Here is a 21,521-nt window from a genome sequence, read left to right as displayed (position 1 = left end):
GAATAAGAACTCATAAGCTTAAGAAAAATAAAAGCTGAAAGAGGGGGCAAACTGTCTCGCTTAAATCAAAGGAATGAGATATCTTCCTTCTCTCCCTTTAAAATTTTATTACAGTGGAACTTACCTCTAATGAACATTTTGTTTCCAGGTAACCAGTTGTTTCACCTAACCAAAGGTATGCCAACTCCCTTGTAGACCAAATTATTTAGGCATTTTTGGAAACTCCAGATTTCCTCTCCCAGAATTGTGTAACATAATGAGGTTTCTTTCACTATTTCATTTTGCTATTTCAGGCACTCTTGTGGGGTGGGGCACCTTGGAAATGGGAGCACCAAGCTTGAGTGTGTTCTTTCAGATTAGAGCCTTCAGATTGAGTGCAGCGCCTGAACTTCCTGTCTGTCCATCAGTGCAGCGATGGCATGTCGGACTCTTCATGCTCTTTGGATTTTGACTGATGCTGACATTTGAGTCGATCCCTTGAAACTTCACATTCCTCCCACCCCACCGCCTTCACTGTTTTACCTCAAAGCGCTCACATTCCACTGGAAACATTTGCTCTCTCTCTTTTTAAAAACTGGGTTGGCATTTCCCTTTTCCTACCTTACTCCCTCAGGGCAACCTCAGTTCAATAGTTCAGTTGCTCCTCTGGGGAGCAGATTTCTTCTGTGGTGAATGGAAAAGTTAAGAATGCTGAGTGAAACCAGCAGATTATTTTCATTAAGAAAATAATTACAACATTTAATGGTTTATTTTATTCTAGTCCACCAAGTGCCCCCCTCCCCCAGCAATATGCAGAGGAGACATGGCGCACTATGTTTTCTGCACATTGCTATGTCTTCTTGTCTCCTCTTAATTATTTTATTACATTCCCTCTGTCAGTAGATAAACTCCTTGTAAACACTGGGTATGGCTCCTATCAAATATACAGAGTAGTGCTCTGTATAGAAAGCTGACCTCTAAGCAGAGGGGCGCTGCAGTCAGCTCTCACCAAAGTTGATTGTTAAATTTTCAATGATCAGTGTGAGCATCTCCATCCAGGAAATCACCAAATCCTACCAACTGGGTCTTGTTTTTTGTCTAGATTTAAGAAAGTGATGGCGAACATGTTAATAATGCAAATTAAACTTAAAAATGTGTCTTGCGTAGATTATTTTTTTTTGTTAAAGTAACCAGGTGTTCAAAAACATCACATCCTCTAAGCGAGAAATAACAACAGCCACAAGAATAATAACTAACATTTACATAGCACTTATTATGTTCCCAGGATGCACTGGGAGACCTTGGGCCCTTTAGGCCAAGGTCTGTGCAGGCACTCACTTAGGGGGAGGCCAATGCCCATTCACTGAATAGGACTGTTTAAGAAGAAGCCAGGGCATGACCCCTTTAATGAGGTCAAGAACAGAAAGACATCAGGCTGGGTGGAAAACAACAACTATTACTATTGATAATCACTGTGAAGCCAGGAGGGTCCTCTTCTCTCCTCTCTTCTCCCCTCTTCTCCCCTCCCCTTCTCTCTCCTCTTCTCCTTAAACCTACTACACTCTGAAACTGGGACTCCATCGGGGCGCTGTCTAAGGACTCATCTGAACCCTCCTGGCTTTAGAGTGATTATCAATAGTAACTGTTACTGTTTCCCTCCCAGCCTGAGGTCTTTCTTTTTCTTGACCTCATTAAAGGGGCCATGTTATACAGTCCTATTCAATGAATGGGTGTTGCCTCACCCTAAGTCAGTACTTGCAAAGGGCCCAAGGTCTCCCAGTGCATCCTGGGTCATCTCCAGTCATCCTGATGAATATCTGGTCACTGAATTCAGATGGCTCTGGGGGAGAAGTGCGGCTGGTGACCTGCACAGCCCTCCCTCACTCCAAACAAAGTCCAGTGCAAGTCATGTCATCATTTCTCTGATGGCATGGTCTTCTTCAAAAATGAAGGACAAACACACAAACAATGTGCCCAGCACTGTGCTAAGCACTTTAATGATTATTTCATTTAGCCTCAAAAAAGCCTGGAGAGATAGATGGCTTTTCCTCATTTTACAGATGAGAAAATGGAGGAAAACAGAGGTTAAGTGACTTGCCCAGGGTCATAAAGGTAGTAAGTGTCTGAGGCTGAATTTGAACTCAGGTCTTCCTCTTCCAAATTGGCATTACTTAATGTGCCACTTAACTGCCTCCAAGTTCTGTCTATTTCACATAGTGCCAGTGTGATCCCAGACAAGTTGCTTTAAACAGTCAGTGTACTAGGAACCTCTCTTTTAGAGAAGGTACCAACTTACATAGGTTAGAAGAAATGTCTTCCTCATCTGGGAGTTCCTTTTACCATTGAAGTTAGTCAAATTCCTATTCTCTATTGTTTACATGTTGGGCAGCCAAGTGGGACAGGTGCTAGAGTGCCAGGCCTGGTGTCAAGAAGATGTAAGTTCAAATTTGACCTCATGGATGATGCAGTTGCAGGTTATTCCATTAAGTTGTAAATTAAGAAGTTACCCTTAACCAGGCTGGTGAGTTTTAGGCTAGTGGGTACTTAAATATGTTTGTGCTTAAGTGCACTGCTTTGGGGTCAGGAACAGATTTTGCTTTCGGGTCCCATCAGATGTGCTCCAAGATGCTACTGAGGGATCTTGAATTGACATGGATAGTTGAATCCTACCAGCTTTAGGATTTGTTTCCCTTGTGTCTACACTGTGCCTTCCTTTCAGCAAAGCCCATAGTATTGGGTGAAACATTTTCTTGGTTTTTCTTCTTGAATAGAATCCTGTCAGGAATATAGAAAATAAACTTGGCCAATTTCCCACTACCCTCCTCCATTCCAGGTCCCCCAAGACCTGACAGTGACTCCCACTCCCTTTTTGATTTCTAGTAATTAAATGCAATAATGTGACTTCATTGCATTGGCTTTCTTATTTGTGCATTGTGGATGAAAAGTGAGCTATTCAGCCCTACACATGCCCCAAAATTATATTCTTTTATTCATTGCTGCTATCTTTCCTGTCATCTTTCTTTCCCAAATTTGCAATCTCTTTCGGATCTTCCTACCTTCCCTGTTATCTGCTCCAAGAATCAACTCTGTTTTATCATTTGTAATACAAACCCATTTATGCCATAGCTCTAATGTTGACTGATTTCTGCCTCTTTCAAGATCTTTGCTCTGAATACAACCAGCCCCCTCCTCAACCACCCTCCAACTGCCAGTCTTTACTGTGTAGGGTCTCTGTTTGCTTCTTGGAGGCATAAACCAAATTTGCATCATCCTCGTTTCTTGACCTCTCAAGCCTAGCATAATGTTTGCACTTAATAGTTTAGGGATATGGACCAGAGCTGTGATTTCATTGATATAAGGGACTTAAGGAGGTGAGGACACTGCCTCTCCCAAGGCAAGTGGGCACCCTCTTTGCAAATCAGAATCTTAAAGACTTTTCTCCTCCTCCCTCCCTCCCTTCCTTCTTCCCCTGCCCCCTCTCTCTACCTCTCTGTCTCTCTCTGTCTCTGTCTCTGTCTCTGTCTCTCGGTCTCTCTCTCGGTCTCTCTCTGTCTTTGTCTCTCTCTCTCTCTCTCTCTCTCTCTCTCTCTCTCTCTCTCTCTCTCTCTCTCTCTCTCTCTCTCTCTCTCTCCCTCTCTCTCTCCCTCTCCCCCTCTCCCCTCCCCTCCCCTCCCCTCCCCTCCCTCTCTTCCTCTCCCTCTGACTTGCCTGGGATCATTTAGTATTTGTAAGAGAAAGAATCTGAACCCAGGTCTTTTTGGAGGCTGTCTCTCTAACCATCATGATAATAGAAAGATATTTATAAAATAGGAACCATGAACTTAGTAGACTCTTAATAGATAGTGACCAGGTGAATGAATATTCACTTATTTTCCTCTTTCAACTCTTTTCAGAATGTGCTTGCCAAATAAATTATTCTTACCTTGCTGGTCGTGACAAATTCAAAAGGCTTGTTCTTCCCCTAGGGCTCTGCCCCTCCCTGGATCTCTACTCTCATTTCCTCCCACTTTGTCACTCTCTCTGCTGTGTCCAGGCCTGTTGTCTAGCTGCTTCCTTCTATCCCCCTTGCTTTTTCATTCTTTGGATCAGATTTTCTGCAGTGAGGACTGGAGGCTAATAGCTCTCTGTCTTGGCCTCTGAGCCCTCTCCTGAAGTTTCTAATATTCCATGGTACCCAACCTAAAGCCCTTCTTTTCTCTGCTTTCATCCCACTAACATGATCTTGTAGGAAAGGAGGAAAGGAAATCTAACCTTTCAAATGTCACAACCCTTTTTGAACCAAGTTGGGTTTTTGTTGTGGGTTAGGGTTAGGGTTGTTTTTCCTTTATCCATCCACCCTTTACAGTCGAAGGCTGTAACTGCCTAGGACTAGAGTTCTTGTTGTGTTTATTGGTTCTCTTGGAAAACAAGGACAACAGAAACTCAACAGACATGGACAGCTGCAGGCCTGTGCATACTTTGGAAAGTGTGCTTGTTTCTAGCATGGAATCTGCAAGGAGAGCTTATAGATTTGCTTTATCCCCCACCTGGACGCCTTTGTAGAGAGTAAAAACAAACACTGTATTTCTAAAGGAAATTCATTAGAAACAAACCTTTGGAATCTGGAGAATGCCTCTCCTGGAGAGCCTGGGCAGTTCATTGTTGTAGCGGGGCAGTACAGGGATGTGTGATTTTTTTAAACTCTCCAAGGACAGGAGATTATATCACTGTTGGGGTAGGGAGTTAGAACATGGTTTGTACGTGTTTTTCATAGATTTTGCTAATCCTCTGGCCATGTGTTACATTTTATGCTTACACCTAGTTACCAGAAACATAAGCAGTATCTTCAAATAAGGCATAAACTCCTATTTGCCTGGAGCAAGAAGCCTTCTGTTTCCTGGACTTTATAATTGATAGGTTGTTGAGGGAGGGAGACTGCTGAAGTTCCTGTGTGGGAATGACCCAGACAGAAGAAGCTTGAAGGAATGCTTGCTTGTTTCTGAAGGACTTAAAAGGTTGACATTCTCCTCATGGACATGCTGTCTTGTCAGAGAGACTGGTCCTGCATTTCCATCATCACCATCCTCTCTGCCTCTAGTAAGGGAGAGGTTAGTCACACAGCTACAACACAGCTGTTGTCACTTCTAATCTTTGCCTTCCCCTTTTCTAGTGATATTATACTAATTGAGTAACATGAAAGGACCCGTGACCAATCTAAGACTTTTTTAAAATCCTGGAACATTAATTACGTGTAATCATAATGTCCTACTAGTGCCAACCAACTCCTATCTTGCTCTTCATAGAAGTATGAGGGAATATCGGTAAGGAATGTGGTATACGTTGTCAGAAGCTAAGAGTACATGAGTTGGCTTTTTAGTTTATTTAATTTTGAACTTAGCAAATACCAAAAAATTAGAAAAGATCATTTCCACATCCCAAGTAGAACGCCAAAAGATAATTTCATAAGAAACCATAAATTTCTATTCCATATAGCTTGTTTAAAAATGTATATCATGAAATCCATATATTATTTTCAAAACCGCCCTATTTATGCTTCTTTCTGAATGTCATCCTATTCTCTGTGCAGCTTCTAAAATGTCTTCATAGCTCTCCTCTTTTTCTTGCTTTTCTCTGTCTTCTCATGTTCCCATACACACTCCATCTCCCAATTACAAACAGAAAGAGACTTTGTAACAATGAAGCCTACTCAACAAAGCCTACAACAGTACTTTTTCTTTACAGTGTTGCATTCATTCTTCTCTTGATTCTGATCCCTTTTCTCTTTAGTTTATACTTTTCCAGGATTTTCTGAAATCTTCTCTTTCATAATTACTTATAGCCTAATAATATATTCACACTCCAAAATTTTGTCAATTATTTCCCCATTGATGGGCATCTACTCCTGACCCCTTAGATTTCACTGCTTTGCTTTTCCTTATTCTCCCTTTAATCCTCCCCCCATTTTTATGATCAGGAAGTTTGTTTTGTTTGTGACTGCTCCCTCCTGGTTATTTCCCTCCTAACCTACCCCTCCCTGTCACCTCTTGTTTTTAATTTAAGTTTATGTATTTCTTCACCAAACACAGTGCGTATGTGTCTGATTTGGAGTCATTATGTGTGTTCAAACTTCCTTTGCTCCTCATGGTAAAGAATGAAGTTCTATATCTACCTCTACGTGATGCCCATTCCCCCAGCCCTTTCTTATCTCTGTGTATATACCCTTATTGTATACCCTCTTCTTCTTTCTACACTAGTGTATTCCTTTTACTTTGCCTTCTCTGTCCCTTCTCAAAACCCTGAGAATAGCTCATCCAGTTAAGTCAATAAACATTTGTTAGTGCCTACCACATGCCAAGCATTGTGCTAAATTCTGGAGATATAAATACAAAAAAAAGTGGAAGGAAGGAAGGAAGGAAGGAAGGAAGGAAGGAAGGAAGGAAGGAAGGAAGTCAGTCTCTGCCTTCTCACAGCTTATAATCTAATGGGGAAAGACAGGAACCAAAAGGAAAGCTGAAAAGTGGCAGGGAAGTACCCTATAACGGGGCATGGTAGAGAAGTCAGAGGAGTTCCAAAGTACTGCAGCAAGGTAAGAAATGAATAGATGTCCTGAGCTCTGCTCCCTCCTTACATGAAGGGTTTGGAGTTCATGGCCCTAACTTCCAATCTTAGCTCTGTGAGTGGTGATGAGGTAGAATATCAAGGCTAAACCTTGATGTTGCAAGGGGATGAAGTTTTCCAAATAATGAGCTTCCTGGGGCATGATGGAAAAAGTCAGAGATGTCTCCAAGTACTGCACTCAGGTGAGAGACAAAGTCCTCTGTCATTTTTATTTCACACCCTGCCTAGTCCATGGGCTTCTGGCTGACGTTTTCTGCATTTTTAAGCGTGGATAAAGTCACTTACTGAAATTTTTCATTAGATGTATTTATCATTATTCTCTCTGGTACTATTTTTGTGTTTTTGCTGGGGGTAGGTGGGCTGCCTATCTTCATTCCAGTAGTCATGTTGGCTGGAAGTCCATCAGCTGGTTTTACTTTTGTGTTGTCTTTGTTACAAATGGATGGTTCAAATGGTAGGGATGGAGGAGGGTAGGCAGGGCAGAGGAAGGAAAGAGAGGAAGGGAGGTTAAGAAAAAATGGCCAGTTAAAAAAACAAAAGAACATCATATAATTTTTTTTTTTTAAACTCTAGGGATGATTTGATAAAAGCAGACCCAGAAAATATAATCATTTGTTGAAAGGGGGGGGGGGGGTGGGTGGAGATGATCAATCCTACTGTCACCAAATGCTTGATTCTGTAAGTAGCAAGAAGAAGAATTTATGAAGAACCTACTATGTGTCAGACACTGTGCTGAGTGCTGGACACAAGGAATGACAGAAATAGTCCCTGTCCTCAAGGAGCTCACCATCTAATTGGGAGAAGTAGGAGGTTTGTCATTCATGATACCTAGCTCATTTTGTGTCCACGGTATGTGTCACATAAACACTTACATAATGCTTAATACTTGCTAGTATATTGCCTTCCATACCCCTAAAGATTTTTCCTCTCTCTGTTCCTGTATCTGTCTGGCAATTAGAATTGATTCCCTATGACCTCTTAAATGTTCACCTGAAACCTTGGTAATGGAGTAATATCACAGGTGTATTTTTGCTACTAGTTGCATACATTTATTGGGAGAAGGATATTATACCTAAACCAAATGAGTTGGAATTTATTGCTATTTTGGAGGAAAATGATGTAGAATTTGTACTTGGTTAGACATGAAAGCAAAAAAGATTGGAAAGTCTAATAAGGCCATATTTAAAGATAATCTCTTTTGTCACAATACTTACTTTAGTATAGAAGACCGCATATTTCTACCTTGTGCTTTAAGAATTTGTTGTCTTTCACCCATAGCAGTTCCCATTTTCTTAGGGAGAGGAATCTCCTAGAGACTTGTCTTATTGAAGACAGAAATACATTTACAACCTGGAAAATTGGGGAAAGGATCTTAACCTTTGAAGGACCTGCTCTTTTAACTGTGAAAAATCTGACTAAGCCCTTGTGACAGGTAGCAAGAAGCTAGATCCTTCTGGAAACTGTCATCCTTCATCTCCCTTCCCTCCCTCCTCAGGTCTCTTTCTTGTGAAGTTAGCTCCCAGATCTCACTTGGAGGTTACCTGAAGAGCTTCTGAGTGAATCAGGCAGGTGGAGGGAGAGAGGGAGTGGCAGAGTAGGTGAAGGTTTTGCAAAAGTCATTGCTGTCTCATGGAATCATAAAAATTAGCAATGTAAGAAACTGATTTTCTTTGTAAAGTCTAACCTGCTTATGAGTATTCACTAGAGCATACTTCCTTGTCCATGATTCAGCCTAGGTTTAAATGTCTTAGGGCACAATGATGGGTCGTGCCCCTGACAGGCCTTTTAATGCTTCTCTCTGCTGACTGTCAATCTTGCCGCACTGTGCTCATTTTAGTGTTTGCTGACTACTGAACCATAACGTCATTTCCAAATCTTTAGCTCACATGAAAACTGCAAATACCCTTTTAACAGTCAGGTCTCTTAAAGTGCTATATTATATACCCCTTAGCCAGAAATGATATATATGCCTAGAAAAATGTCGGGGTCTTACGCATGAGTAGAGAGGGAAAATGGTATTTGACCAAAGGAGAAAGCTCTGAAGTGTGACCATTGGTGCAGATCAAAAAAAAAAAAAAGAACACTAGGAAATCGGGCAAACAAAATCTGTGTCGTTTTTAAATAATGGTCACGAATTGCTTGTTGTGTAAGGTTATTTCCTCAGTCTGACTTGGCTGGCTTATAGATTTGGGAGATTGGGATAAAATTCCTTAGAGATGCTACTTTCAGTATTTGCTAATCTGAAGAATTTTGATCCAGAACCAAGGACTTCTGCAGCTCAAGAGCCTTGGTTAAATATTGGATGGTTAAAATATTTTGCCCAAATAAGACAGTTTTTCCATCCTATATGCTGATTGGGTATTTTCTAACCTAGAAGCCATCCTATAAAGCCACACCATCTTGGAAGCCCACAAGTATATTGTTTTTCATTTTTTAAAAAAAGCATCTAATTATCTTGGACAAAATAAAGGGCACATAAGTAGAATTTTACTAGATTTTGTGATCCACTTCACTTGCTCTACTGAAGTTTGTGAGACTGTCCCAAGTAACAGTTTCAGAAAGGGACCCACTACAGATTGCACAGGGTACCTGCCCTTTGCTCTACCACAGGAACCACTTGGGTAATATTTCATTTTGATATTTTGAGGAAATCAACTGCTTTTCAGTTAGGTCCTGATTCTTACGTTTGAAAGTCTAGTGTTCCAAATTTATGAAGTAGAATTGGTACATAGGCCCTCACTATTAACTCAGGCTGAATCTGCCCAGTCTTAGATATGGAATTCCTTTCAGGAAATACTTGAGTGCCTATGACAGGAAAGACTCCTCCTTTTCAATAAACTCTATCGGCTCCCTAGTACCCCCAGGAAAAAACATAAAATCCCTTGGTTTCATGTTCAAAACCCTTGAGAACCTGATCCCCTCCTTCTTTCCCAGTAATCTTACATAATATTCCCTCCCACATATTCTATGAACCAGTGACTCTGGTCTCCTTACTGTTCCTATGACAGGACATTCTACCTGGCCATTTTCCCTGGCTAACCTCCATGCACTCTTCCCTCACTTGGCTCCTTTTCTCTCTTCAAATCCTACTAAAATTCCACAGTATCCAAGAAACCTTCAGCAACGCTGCTTACTTCCAGTGCCTTTCCTCTATTGTTTATTTCCAGTTTTTCCTATCTGTATCTTATTGACATATAGTTGTTTGTATGTGTCCTCCATAAAACCGTGAGCTCCTAGATAGGAGGGACTATATTTTGTCTTAGTATAGTGCCTGGCACATAGTACGTACTTAATAAATACTTCTTGAGGGACTGACTTGTTGGCTGACTGCCTACTAGACACTGAGAATGCAGAGAGAAAAGTCAACAATCCCTTCCCCAAAGGAGCTTCTATTCTAAGCATAATACAGTAAAAATTAGAGAGAGCCACATAAATTAGGAAAGGATCCCTCACCTGAACTTAGCAGTCAGGCACAGATTCCGACCGTGGGAAGCATAGACAATGACTTCGGCAAATGATGACTTTAGGAGTTGTAGTATCAGGTTCAGGTAACTATGAGGAACTCACTTTCACTAAATACATGAAGGAGAGAGCAGCTGGAAGTAAGATTGGAACCACATTGTGGAGTTCTCTAAATACCTGGCTGAAGAGGTTATACTTTATACTAGATGTAATGGAGAGCTATGGAGCTTTGAGCAAGAGGGGTGCCGTAGCCTGACCTGTGTTTCAGGAGAGTCAGTGTAAGACAGTAGTATATAGAGTACTAGGTTCAAATCTCATCTAAGATACTTGATATCTGTGTGAACTTGGCAAGCCACTGAAGTTCTCTGTGCCTCATTTTCCTCATCTGTAGTATGAGGGGATTGGAGTGGATGGTCTCTGAAGGCCCTTTCCATATTCTAAATCTATGATATGATCCTTTAAAATTTGTTTTGGCAGTTATGTGGAGAGTGGCATTTGGGGGCAAGGGGAGAAATTAGAATCAGAGGGCGCAGTTTGAAAACTGTTACAGTGAACAAATGGAGAGGTGATGATGACCTTAGATCAAAGGTTACATCGGTAGATAGAAGGAGGTGGAAAGAGAAGTTGTGGTAAAATCGATGAGCCTTGGCAGTTGAGTAGATAGATAGGGTGAATGATGTGAATCTGGGTGAGTGGAAGATGGGATTACCGTTAATAGAATTTGGAGGCAAATTCTGTAGAATTTCTCCCTCTGTCAATTTTAGTTAATTTTATCTTTTGAAAACAAGGGCCTTTTAATGCATCAAAGGAATAAATTGTACAACCTTTTGTAAATCTTTAAAAACTAGGTTAAAGACCACACCCATATTCAAATCCATAAATTCTATTAACAATAATATTGCTTTACATTAGTATTTCATTTGACATTTTACAAAGCACTTTCACATCTATTTTTTTCATGAGATTCTCACCATAATCCTGTAAGGTCATCCTGGCAAGTCTTAGCAATCCTTTCCTCTTCAAGTACAAAGGACAAACAGCAACAACAGTCCTACTTTACAGGTGAGGTTTAAAAAAGCTTGGTCCACGTCACACCATTTAGACAACAGCAGATTTTGAACTAGACCCTACATTGGCAGTACTGAATTTTAAATGACCCTATTAAAAGGTGAACTTTGCCTTTTGAATTGCTTGGTAATTTGCCATCCCTTGGTGATTTCTTAAGTAATTTTTCACATTAAACTAGAGTATATGTGTCATTTCCATCTTGTTACCCCAGATCAGGCTACTTTCATTGGTTAGAGAGACAGATGTTGGATTTAACTGCCACCTGATAGATGTCAGTGTGAGGAAACACTTTGGCACTATTCCCAGAAAACATGGACATATAGTATTTCTCAAGTGTGGTACACCAGAGCAAGTTCCAGAGTAATCGTCACTGTGGAAAAGAGTTCCAATATTCTCAACTTTCTGGTTTTTGGCACTGAACGATAAGTTCAAAAACTTTGTACAGATGCCAGGGTAAATACATATGCCTTTTCCCCTTTCTTTAAGTTTGCAGTCTTCATCTCTAAATAATTGTTTAGGAATTAAGGAAACTCGTCATGGCCTATTGTTCTGGAAAGATTATGGCCATTATTTTAAGCTGGATTGGTTGTTCCCATGTAAGTGACATGTTGAGTCTGGTGATTAGAAAGTAAAGGTTGCTGCAGTTTCTTCATCCCACCTATTCTTGTACCCACTTGTATGTGCACAAACAGGTAGTGGCTTGTAGTTGATCCTTCAGCAATTCAACACATTGGATTTAAGTTCCCTTTAATGAGGAAAACTGTGTTAGTTTCTGTTTGGAAGGGTTTCAAGGACCAGGATTTGGGGGATTTATTTGGGAGTTCCCAGTTGTATAGGATTCTTTAAAGATCACTATAAAGGCATTATTTTAATTAGGAAAAGTTCTCAAGTTGTGTTGTCCTTAAATTACAAACCCAGTTATCTTAGGGTATTTTAAGGATTCAATAGGAAATTGTAGATTGCACTATGTAGACCCTAAATTTCTTGGAGCTTTCATTCTTTCTTTTTTCCCTTCCTGCTTTCTAGAGGAGCCAGAGAAGTTCAAGATGGCCAATAGTTTGGCAAAAAGAGGAAGAGAGGACTAGCCAATCAGCTTTTGAATGAGCTGGAATTAGCTCCATTTCAAAGTTGTTTAGAGAGAAAAGCTCCACGTGTACACATCTTTGGGTTCAGTTTTTGCATATGTGAAGTTTGTTGATCATCCAAATCAATACTTAGCTACTGAATAAGGTATTAATCCTACTGCGATAGATAATTTTTTAAAATGTTATTTGAGTAACTTTTTTTAATTTTAAAAATTGTTTAGTGCTTTAAACTTTGCAGAGGTAGCACATTAAGTTTTGTCAACCCCAGTTCTGTTGCAGAATTTGTAACTATAGACACATATATATGTATGTAATATGCTTGCACATGTATATATACATGTATCTATATATGTGTGTATATGTGTATGTGTATACATGCATATATACATAATATTCTGTGCAATCTAAATATTTGAGAAATAGAAAGGATTATGAATTTTCAGAGTCCGGTAAAATAAACCTTTATTGTATCCATCTCTGAAGGATATCTGCTGGGGCCCCCTCATGGGACTAGGAACCATATGCAATTTTTTACAGATATCTAGTTTATTTGACTTTTTTTTTCATGTGAACTAACACAAATTAGGGCAGCTAGGTGGTACAATGGATAGAGTGCAGGGCCTGGAGTGGAAAAGACCTGAGTTCAAATGTGGCCTCAGACAGTAGCTGTGTGACGCTGGGCAAGCCACTTAACCCCATTTGCCTCAGTTTCCTCATTTTTAAAATTAGCTGGAGAAGGAAAACACAAACCACTCTAGTATCTCTGCCAAAAAAACACCAAATGGTGTCACAAAGAGTCAGATACAATTGAAACAACTGAATAACAGTTTAATAACCTGAGATTGGATATTATAAGTGTATCTTACTTTAAGTAAAACTTATGTATATATCAGGATATTAATAACCCTTGATTTTATTGGCATAGGTATTCTATCCACTAAGGTAAATTTCAGCCCCTGTCTGTGATTTAGTAGATGATACTTCTGGAATCCTCCCTCCTTCTGCTGTCTGGTGATAAACCTATTTGAATTTATCAAGTTTACTCCATCCTAGACAGAATACAACTGGAATGTTGTGTCCAGGCACTATGTTTTCAAGAGGAACATAAACCATTTGGAGAGGAGAGAAAAGAGAGTGAGGGCTCTAAAAACCATACCCTATGTAAGGATTGATTTAAAATAGTTAGAGATATTTATCCTGGAGAAAAGCCTGGGGTGTGAATGTGGGGAAGAAGATATCCTTAGATTCTTTCCATATGTAACGTACCACGTGGAAGAAGAAAAGACCATGCTGGGTCTTTCACCAGACCAATTCTCAAGGTCCTGATAGGAACTATGGGAGCTTGTGTCCTACTAACTGCATAACCTTCAGGAACCCAAGGTCACCTCTTGCCATAATGAAGCTTTGGGATGGAACTTTAGTGGAGGGATAAGTATATGTTGTCTGGGAAAACTGGCATTCATTACCAAGATAAAGTAGAGATTGCCTATTTCACTTATGAAAAGATTCTATGCAAGTTTCCTTTAATTGCCAGTCCCTGTGGAAAGTTATTCGTTATATAGACATGTGATTCACCCATCTTTTAAGAAACTTTACTAGCGTGTCAGACAAGGTATATCAGGCTTCAACCCTGTCCAATGGTTCAATAACATGGACAAAGACATTGTTCGTCCTTTGTTTTTGAAGAGGTCATTTTGAGGTGATGTCTTGACTTGTGTGTGACAGAAAGCCCCATAGCTAACATTCAAAAAGACCTCCGTAGGCTTGATGGATAAGCTGAGTCTCAACAGAGATGAATTTAATGTTCTGTGTTTAGCTTCCAGAAATCAGCTACATAAGTACAGTCTGTCGGGGGAGGTGCTGCAAGTGTTATACTCATCCTTAGGCAGATGCTTCTAGAGTCCAGACACGACATATCAGGAGAGTGATTGGATAATTGGAAAAGGTAGAGAAGAGGGTCACCATGCAGTAGAGGGGACTGTGTACAATGCCTGGCGTGTAGTCATTGCTTGATAAGTGCTTTTTGGCTTTGAAGAAGCTAGGGATTTATATCTTGGAGAAGGAATGACTTGGTGAAAGAATATTAATAGATTTTTCAAATTTTAAGGTGAGTTCTGTGAAAGATGAATTCAATGTTTTTCAGGGGACATTATTGGGATCATTGGGAGTTAGAGAGGGGCACATCTTAGCTCAACATAAGGAAGTAATTTCTAACAATTAGAATTGTTTGTAAATTAAAAAGACTCCTTCCTTGTTGTGCTGAAATGCCAGGCACTGGAATCTCAGAGTGGAAGGTGGGATGACCAGTTGCTGGGGATGTTTTAGACTGGTTTCACGCTTCAGGTAGCGATTTGTTTTGTTTACTTCCTGAAGTCCTTTTCAATTCCCAGATTCTATTAACTTTTGGTAACCTTTCTGACAATGAAGGAACCCCTTTATAAATGAGAACACTTCCTCAAAGCACACAGAAATATAAATTCCATGACATCATAATTATATCACTTAGAAATGTGTGTTATCTTAATATTTGCCTGTAATGACAACAGAGGTGTTAAACACAGCAGTGTTATCAAAGATGGTTGTGAATTAATGGAACTTGTACAAAGAATTAGCACTGTTCTTTTCCTTCATTTCTCTCTCTAAATACCACCTTAAAGATCCAATGCTAACTCAGTAGATTCAAATCCCCACCATCCCCATGGCGCTTAAATTCAAAATTTCAGGTATCCAAATTGTATCCCCAAAGTATCTGAGCTGTCTTGCCAGATGGCCACCCAATTAATATGTTTTTGCAAGGTGAAGAAATGTTTCTTCATGGGGGAACAATGAGTTCCATCTGCTGAAATTTCTCTTTTCTTCATATCACCCTTTGGGAAAATCATCATTTAGTTATTGGGAAAAACTGCAGCTCTCCCCCCCTCCCTATAATAATATTATACTTTGAGAGGCACATTTAATGACTTTTTCATATGTATATGAAAAAATCTTGAAGAGATATATAGAATAGATTAAAATATGTGGATATTTATCTTACATATAGACTATGATACTGATTTCATGTGTTCACAAGTGATTTTCTTGAATGATAAACATACAAAATCACATTAGGAAACAGGTTTAAAAAAAAACTTGACTCCAAATTTCCTTATTTATGCATTCTCTTAAAAGCATTCATTCTGACCCCCCGCTGGGGTACGAAAAGGTAAGTAGAGAATTGACCTAAAAGTTCTTAGTACAAAGAGTGTTGGGGGAAGATAATTTCAAGTTGGGTAGAAGTTGCAATAAAGTAAATTTAGACTTGATGTAAGGGGAAAAAATATATACAGTAATTAGAAATATCCAGAGGTGAAATGGACTACCTCACAAGAGAGTGGGTTACCCATTATTTGAGGTCTTCAGGCAAAGATACTTTTTTCAGATATGATTTGTAGTAGAGAGCTTCTGAAATTCCTCTTGTCTCTGAAATTCTGTGAATACTTCAAAAGGTCCATAATTTATTTCTCCTGTATGAATACTCTCTTTACCAACACAATCCCTCTTCCTTTTAGTAGATGGATCTCATGAGTTGCCATTGCTAACCTTCTATAATGTATCTCTTTGAACTGAGCTAGGCTAACTTTCAGATAGTGGACACCCAATCTTTCCTACAGTCCATAATACTTAAAAGTTTTCCTAACTTGGTTCAAACTTGCCAGGGCTTGAACTCTACTGGGCATCTAAGGCTATTGGCTTTCACTGATAAGAGACACCAGTCATTCCCTAAAACAGTTATTTCTGGCTTTCCCTTTCACCTGCCATCCCCTTCCCCTAGGCTACTGGGAGACTCACTCATTCTCATTTCCTTTATAGGCAGTAGAGGGATAGGGAGAAGGAGATGTACATCTATTATCCGAAGCTGGAATTTAGCCTTAGAAACAACTTGATAGAATATTCTCAGAACCTTTTCTTTCCGAACTACCTTTGTTGTCTTTTGTGGGCGGAGACCCCAACTTCCATATGTAACTTTTTTTCCTTATAGGAAAAATCTGCTACCAAATAATGACTCTCTCCTTCCCGATAATTATTTTTTTCTAATTATTGCTACAGTTGGATGTCATATAACCTGAACTTCCCAACAAGCTGCCTTTCACAGCACTTCCCTGAAAAAAAAATGCATTTTTTAAGAGAAGAGAATGTGTCCCTAATTTTTGCATGTGTGTCCTTTAACTTTGATAGTGTTGTACTAATGTTGACTGTTGATTCTGGCTAAAATACGATATTCCTTCTTCATAGTTATTTGTTGAATGTGTTATCGACATTGTATGTATTTTTCTTTTAGCACTTCCCTTGTAATATGTGTGTGTGTGTATATCTTCCCATGTTTCTCTGAATTTTCCATATTCATTCCTTATGTTGAAATAATATTCTATTACATTAATATATCATGAACATCCATTCTTTTTCACATTTTATTCATATCTTTTTTCTCATAAATAATACTACTGTGAACATTTTTTATCATATGGTCCTGTCTTGTTCTTCCTTGGGATATAGTCCTAATAATGGAATCTCTGGGTCAGAGGATATGTGTAGCTTAATAACTTTTCTTGCATAATTCTAAAATGCTTTCCAGTATGGTTAAACCAATCAGCAATGAATTAGACTATGTTTACCCACAGCCCTTCCAACAATGAATTTTCCTGTCTTCTCTTTTTTGTGTGTGCATTTGTTCTGTTTTTGCTAGCTTAATGAGTGTGAGGGGATATCTTGGAGTTGTTTCAATGTCTAACAACTTTTCTTAAAGTGTTGATATGCCCCTTTCTAGGGCCCTGTATATATTTAGTGATCACTTCTAATATTTGGAACACTATTAAAGCCTCGAGCTGGAGTAAAATCCAGAATATGATCAGAGTGTAAGCTGTTATCTGAATTCTTAAATATAATAATGTAAATTATCTTGGCTTTCCTTGAATATCATGGACATGGATAGAAATGGAATTTACTTTCCCTAAAGTTGATATCAATATCAAAGATGCTATTTAGACTACAGGGCACATAAATTAGGCCATTTCTGAAGAATGTGGTTCTAATTCAGTTGTACCTCGTGCGGGATGTTGTAGAAACTTCTCAAAGCAACCTCCTACACTTCGGAATTTTCCAAAGTATTTAGTAAACCAAAATTGTCACTGTAAGTTACAAAAACTATACTTAACAAAATAGATTTTTTTCCTCTCCAAGTCGTTTTTATGGACTATTTGGTGACGATCTAGGTATATATTTGGAAGTTCTTGCTCACCCATAGGTTTATTTTTGTTCTGTTGTGTTCGTCCTTCATTTCCAAAGAGGACCATGACATCAGAGAAATGATAGTATGACTGGTACTTGACTTTGTTTTGAGAGAGGGAGGGCTGTGCAGGGCACCAGCCTCACTTTCTCCTCCTGAGTCATCTGGATCCAATGACCAGATAGTCATCAGGATGACTGGAAACAGACCAGGATGCAAAAGGAGACCTTGGCCTTTGTGAGGTAATGCCCATTCGGTGAATAGGCCTCTTTAAAAGGTAGTCAGGGGGATGGCCCCTTTAATAGAAAAGAAAAATAAATAGATAAATCATGCTGGGAGGGGCAGGAGCCTCAGGGTTGTTGTTTCAAAGAGAAACTGCTACTACCGACATTCACTCTAAGCCACGAGGGTCCAAAAACAGCCATTGAGTGGAGGTTGGGCAGCGACCCTTCCATGGGCTTCAGGGTGCACAGGGTCTAAGGTTTTAGGGGAGACAAGAAAGAAGGGAAGGGAAGGGAAGGAGCCAATGAACCCCAAGTTAACTGGGCAGCTTCTGGCCATCAAAATTTACCTTCTTTTAGAGAGGAGAAGGAAAGGGAGAGGGCTGGGTTGAGAGAGGGGATGAGCTGCATTGTCCCCATTTAGGCAGCTTGGTCTCCCCACAGATTGTGTTCGTCCATTTTTGAAGAGGAGACCATGACCTCAGAGAAATGATGACATGACTTGCAGTCAGGGAATAGCATCCTTTTCTAAACTTACCATGTGTAACTATCCGGTAATTAATATATCATACATTTCAAGTAAAGTATCCTCATAATTTGGTTTGGTTATAGTGAAATTACAAAGATTCTTAAAATCACCATTATGCCATCTAAATGAGGAAATTTCCAAAGGTAGGTCACCTCTCTAAAACCTACATAAAAATGATACAATTAAAGATAATAGGAAAAAAGGGAGAAGAGTGACACAATCTGTCAGGATTTTGTCAAAACAGAACTTTGTATATAGAAAAGTCAGTATGTCCTTGCCCTTACTTTCCTAGTCCAGTGGAGAGAGGCAAGAGACTTTTAAAAACTTCTAAAGCAATTGTGCTTTCATTGTATTTTTCTATTTTCATAGCAATTGTATAGATTCATTTAGTGCAGAGGTGGGGAACCTGTAGCCTTGAGGCGCCATGTGGCCTTCTAGGTCCTCGGGTGCAGCCTTTTGACTGAGTTCAAGTTTTACAGAACAAATCCTCTTATTAAGGGAATTGGTTCTGTGAAGTTTGGATTCAGTTAAAGGGCCACACCTGAGGACCTAGAAGTCACACATGTGATTTCGAGGCTGCAGGTGCCCCCAACCCCCCCACCCCCAATTTAGTGTGTTTTCAGAATAAAATGAAAATTACCTGGAGTGTGGGGGAGTGACTGTTAAAGTATGGCCTTGTTCACTGGTGACAGCAGCTCCAACACCTCTGTTTGTCCTCCTGTAAAAATGAGGAGTTCTTACTAAGAGTCTTGTAGGCTACTTTTAGGGTACCTTCCAGCCTATCCCCACGTGGCTTTCTTAGGATCCTTCCAACTCTCCTTTTCTAATGTGATGGCCTAGTACATTGTGTCTAGATTGTTAATTTGCTGTTCTTAATTTTCTTTAACAAAAAGATGGCCCCTGGTGGTTGGATCTCCAGATGTCCCTGTGGGAGGAACAAAGCACAAACTTTAGAACACAAGGCTTCATTGTAGGCAACCTTTATGCAGGGTGAAAGTGACAGTCATCATTTCAAATAGATCTTGGGGTTTTACTGGCTTTCTGATTTTTTGCCTGCCTTGTTATATACAGAAGCAGGGTAGGAGACATACGTATGTTCCCCTCTATTTTTTATGTAAAATATGAAACCAACCTAAATGTAGATTGCTGCTAATGCACATACCAGCTTTTGTACTTGCTGAGAGTTAGAACTGCTTGTCTAATATATAATGCTCTTTCATTCTCAGATGATCTGATTTCTGTGCCTAAAACAATATTCAGCCCCCGTGCTGTGACATTGGGTAACCATCTCTTTCTTTCAAAGGAGTTTAATATGTTTTTCCCTTCTCAGTCCTCTAGCATCTGACAGGTTTATAAACTCATGACGGCTATAAATAGCTAGCCCTCTTTTTAGTGAGTTTATAACTAATGAATATAAATCCGGTGACTGGAAAACACATCGTGTTAGTTAAAACAGAAAAACTGATTTCAAAACTGAATTGAGTGAAGACTGGTCAGTATCGAATGTGAAGCAGAATTTTCCCTACTCTCTTCAGTCTCTTACAGATTTTAAGTACCTGTACTCTGCTCCAGTTTGGTTCCAGGCCTAAGTGAATTAGGCTAAGGGCAAGCCTCCAGAGAGACCATGGGAGAGAAGAAAAGAGTTAAGAGATTCCCAGTAGCAGACCTGGGCTGCTTGAATGACACATCCTTAAGCACCTTTCCCCAACGACTAGAGCCCACTAACCTTTAGCAGACTTTGTGTACACAAAGGCTTGCTGGAACACCATTTTGACCTCTAAAGACAACAGTGATAGCATCTCTTTAAAAGGAATCTATGTACCCTACTTCAGCCCACAGTTCTTTGACAAGACTGACCAGTGTTTTCTTTATTACTTCCACAGCCCCAGTGGGATTCTCGAGTTAACCAATAAATAGAAAGTGCAGTCACTCAGTTCTAGGATTGGGAAAAGAAGTAGAGGTGAGTGAAGAGCTGGGTGATGATGAGGGATGTTTGCAGGAATATTCCTACTCAGAAAGTTTTTAAACAAATAATAAGCCTTGGGAGTTTACCAGGCACAACATGACAGCATTGACTCTTGTGCCTTGTAGAACACAGAACAAGTCTTTAAGCATTTCGTGTAACAGGCTGTGACCAAGCCATTTGATTATTCCAATTTGCAAAGGCTAGTTGATGGTTCTGTGAAAAGCAGAATCGGTATTTCTGGGTACTCACCACTGAAAGGTCATTTCAGATTGGTGCTTCATCAGAAAGACCAAGTTTATCAAACCCATTTTGGTCCCTGATTGATTAGGTATGCAGTTGCTGTAGAACTCAGAAAGTCTCTTTTGCTTAGATACAATTAAGTCATCCCTCTTTTTAAAGGTATTTATTTGCCTTTGAGAAAAAAGTATTTTAGTATTGAATTAATGATATACCTCTTACCAAATCATCCTTCTCTTGTTACTGGAGATGTTTAAGTAAAGTCACCTGTTTCCATAAACTGCTGATGACATTTGTCACCACTATATCCCTGCCTTTTTATTGACAAATACCTTGTCCACATTTTCCCTACATGCCTCATTCCCATGAGAAAAGACTCTGACATATGTTATCCAAGAGAGCTGTGGAAATTTCCTCCTGGAAAAGTTTTACAGACTCATGTGGAAAAGGTTAAGTGTAATTATTTCCTAAGGTAAATGAATAGATGAAATTCATGTTTTTCAACTTCTTAATGTCTGGCCTTGTTTGAGAATCTCAGGCTGTGCCACTACACACTTAGAGATAACAGAAGTGAAAGAAGAGTCTCCTAACTCCATACCCAGTAATGTTATTTAGTATGTCTGGGGAATAAGAATTAGCAAAAATGTTACTTGCCTTGAGAGTTTTGTTAAATCAAAGTGAGGTGGATGTAGTCTGATACTGGGCCTGAGAAAAGTTGTGTTAGAATTCCGACCCTGTTTTTCGGGTGCTCTGTGATCCAAGCAAGTTTCTTTACCTTTTTCTATTTCTCCACATGGAAGTTAAAAGTTTGGAAAAGGTGAGTGCAATACTAAATCATTTTGAATTTTTTTTCTTAATTCAGAGGAATGCTTTGGGCACATAAGTGCATTTATAAATCCTCAATATGTGGGCTCTACTATTTATCAGTCATGTAACTATGTACAAGTCCCGAAACCTCCCTGGGCCTCAGTTTCCACATCTGTAAATTGAGAGAGCTGATCTCAGTGATCTGCAATGCTCTTTCAAATTTAAGAATTCTGTGATGCATCATGACATCTTAAGTGAGAAACGTTAGAGCTTGGTGATCCTTGGAAATTCCCATGAGTCTATGAAT

The 21,521-nt window shown here is 39.5% G+C and overlaps 1 protein-coding gene across 10 annotated transcripts in view; it reads left to right on the top strand.

Moving 5' to 3' along the window:
- MAST4 (microtubule associated serine/threonine kinase family member 4) overlaps window positions 1-21,521 on the top strand; it is an 816,735-nt gene that overhangs the window by 620,576 nt on the left and 174,638 nt on the right. Inside the window, exon 1 of one of the 10 annotated variants that reach the window (XM_072606471.1) lies at window positions 3,670-20,164. The exons of the other annotated variants lie outside the window; for them this stretch is intronic. The gene's annotated coding sequence lies outside the window, so the exon portion shown is untranslated. Of the gene's footprint in view, window positions 1-3,669; window positions 20,165-21,521 lie in introns of those variants that run through there. 10 annotated transcript variants of the gene reach the window in all.

The sequence above is a fragment of the Notamacropus eugenii genome, chromosome 4, assembly GCF_028372415.1.
Source record: "Notamacropus eugenii isolate mMacEug1 chromosome 4, mMacEug1.pri_v2, whole genome shotgun sequence".
Lineage (NCBI taxonomy): Eukaryota > Metazoa > Chordata > Mammalia > Diprotodontia > Macropodidae > Notamacropus > Notamacropus eugenii.
The sequence above is the reverse complement of the archived record's forward strand: the minus strand, read 5'-3'. Positions and strand labels throughout refer to the sequence as shown.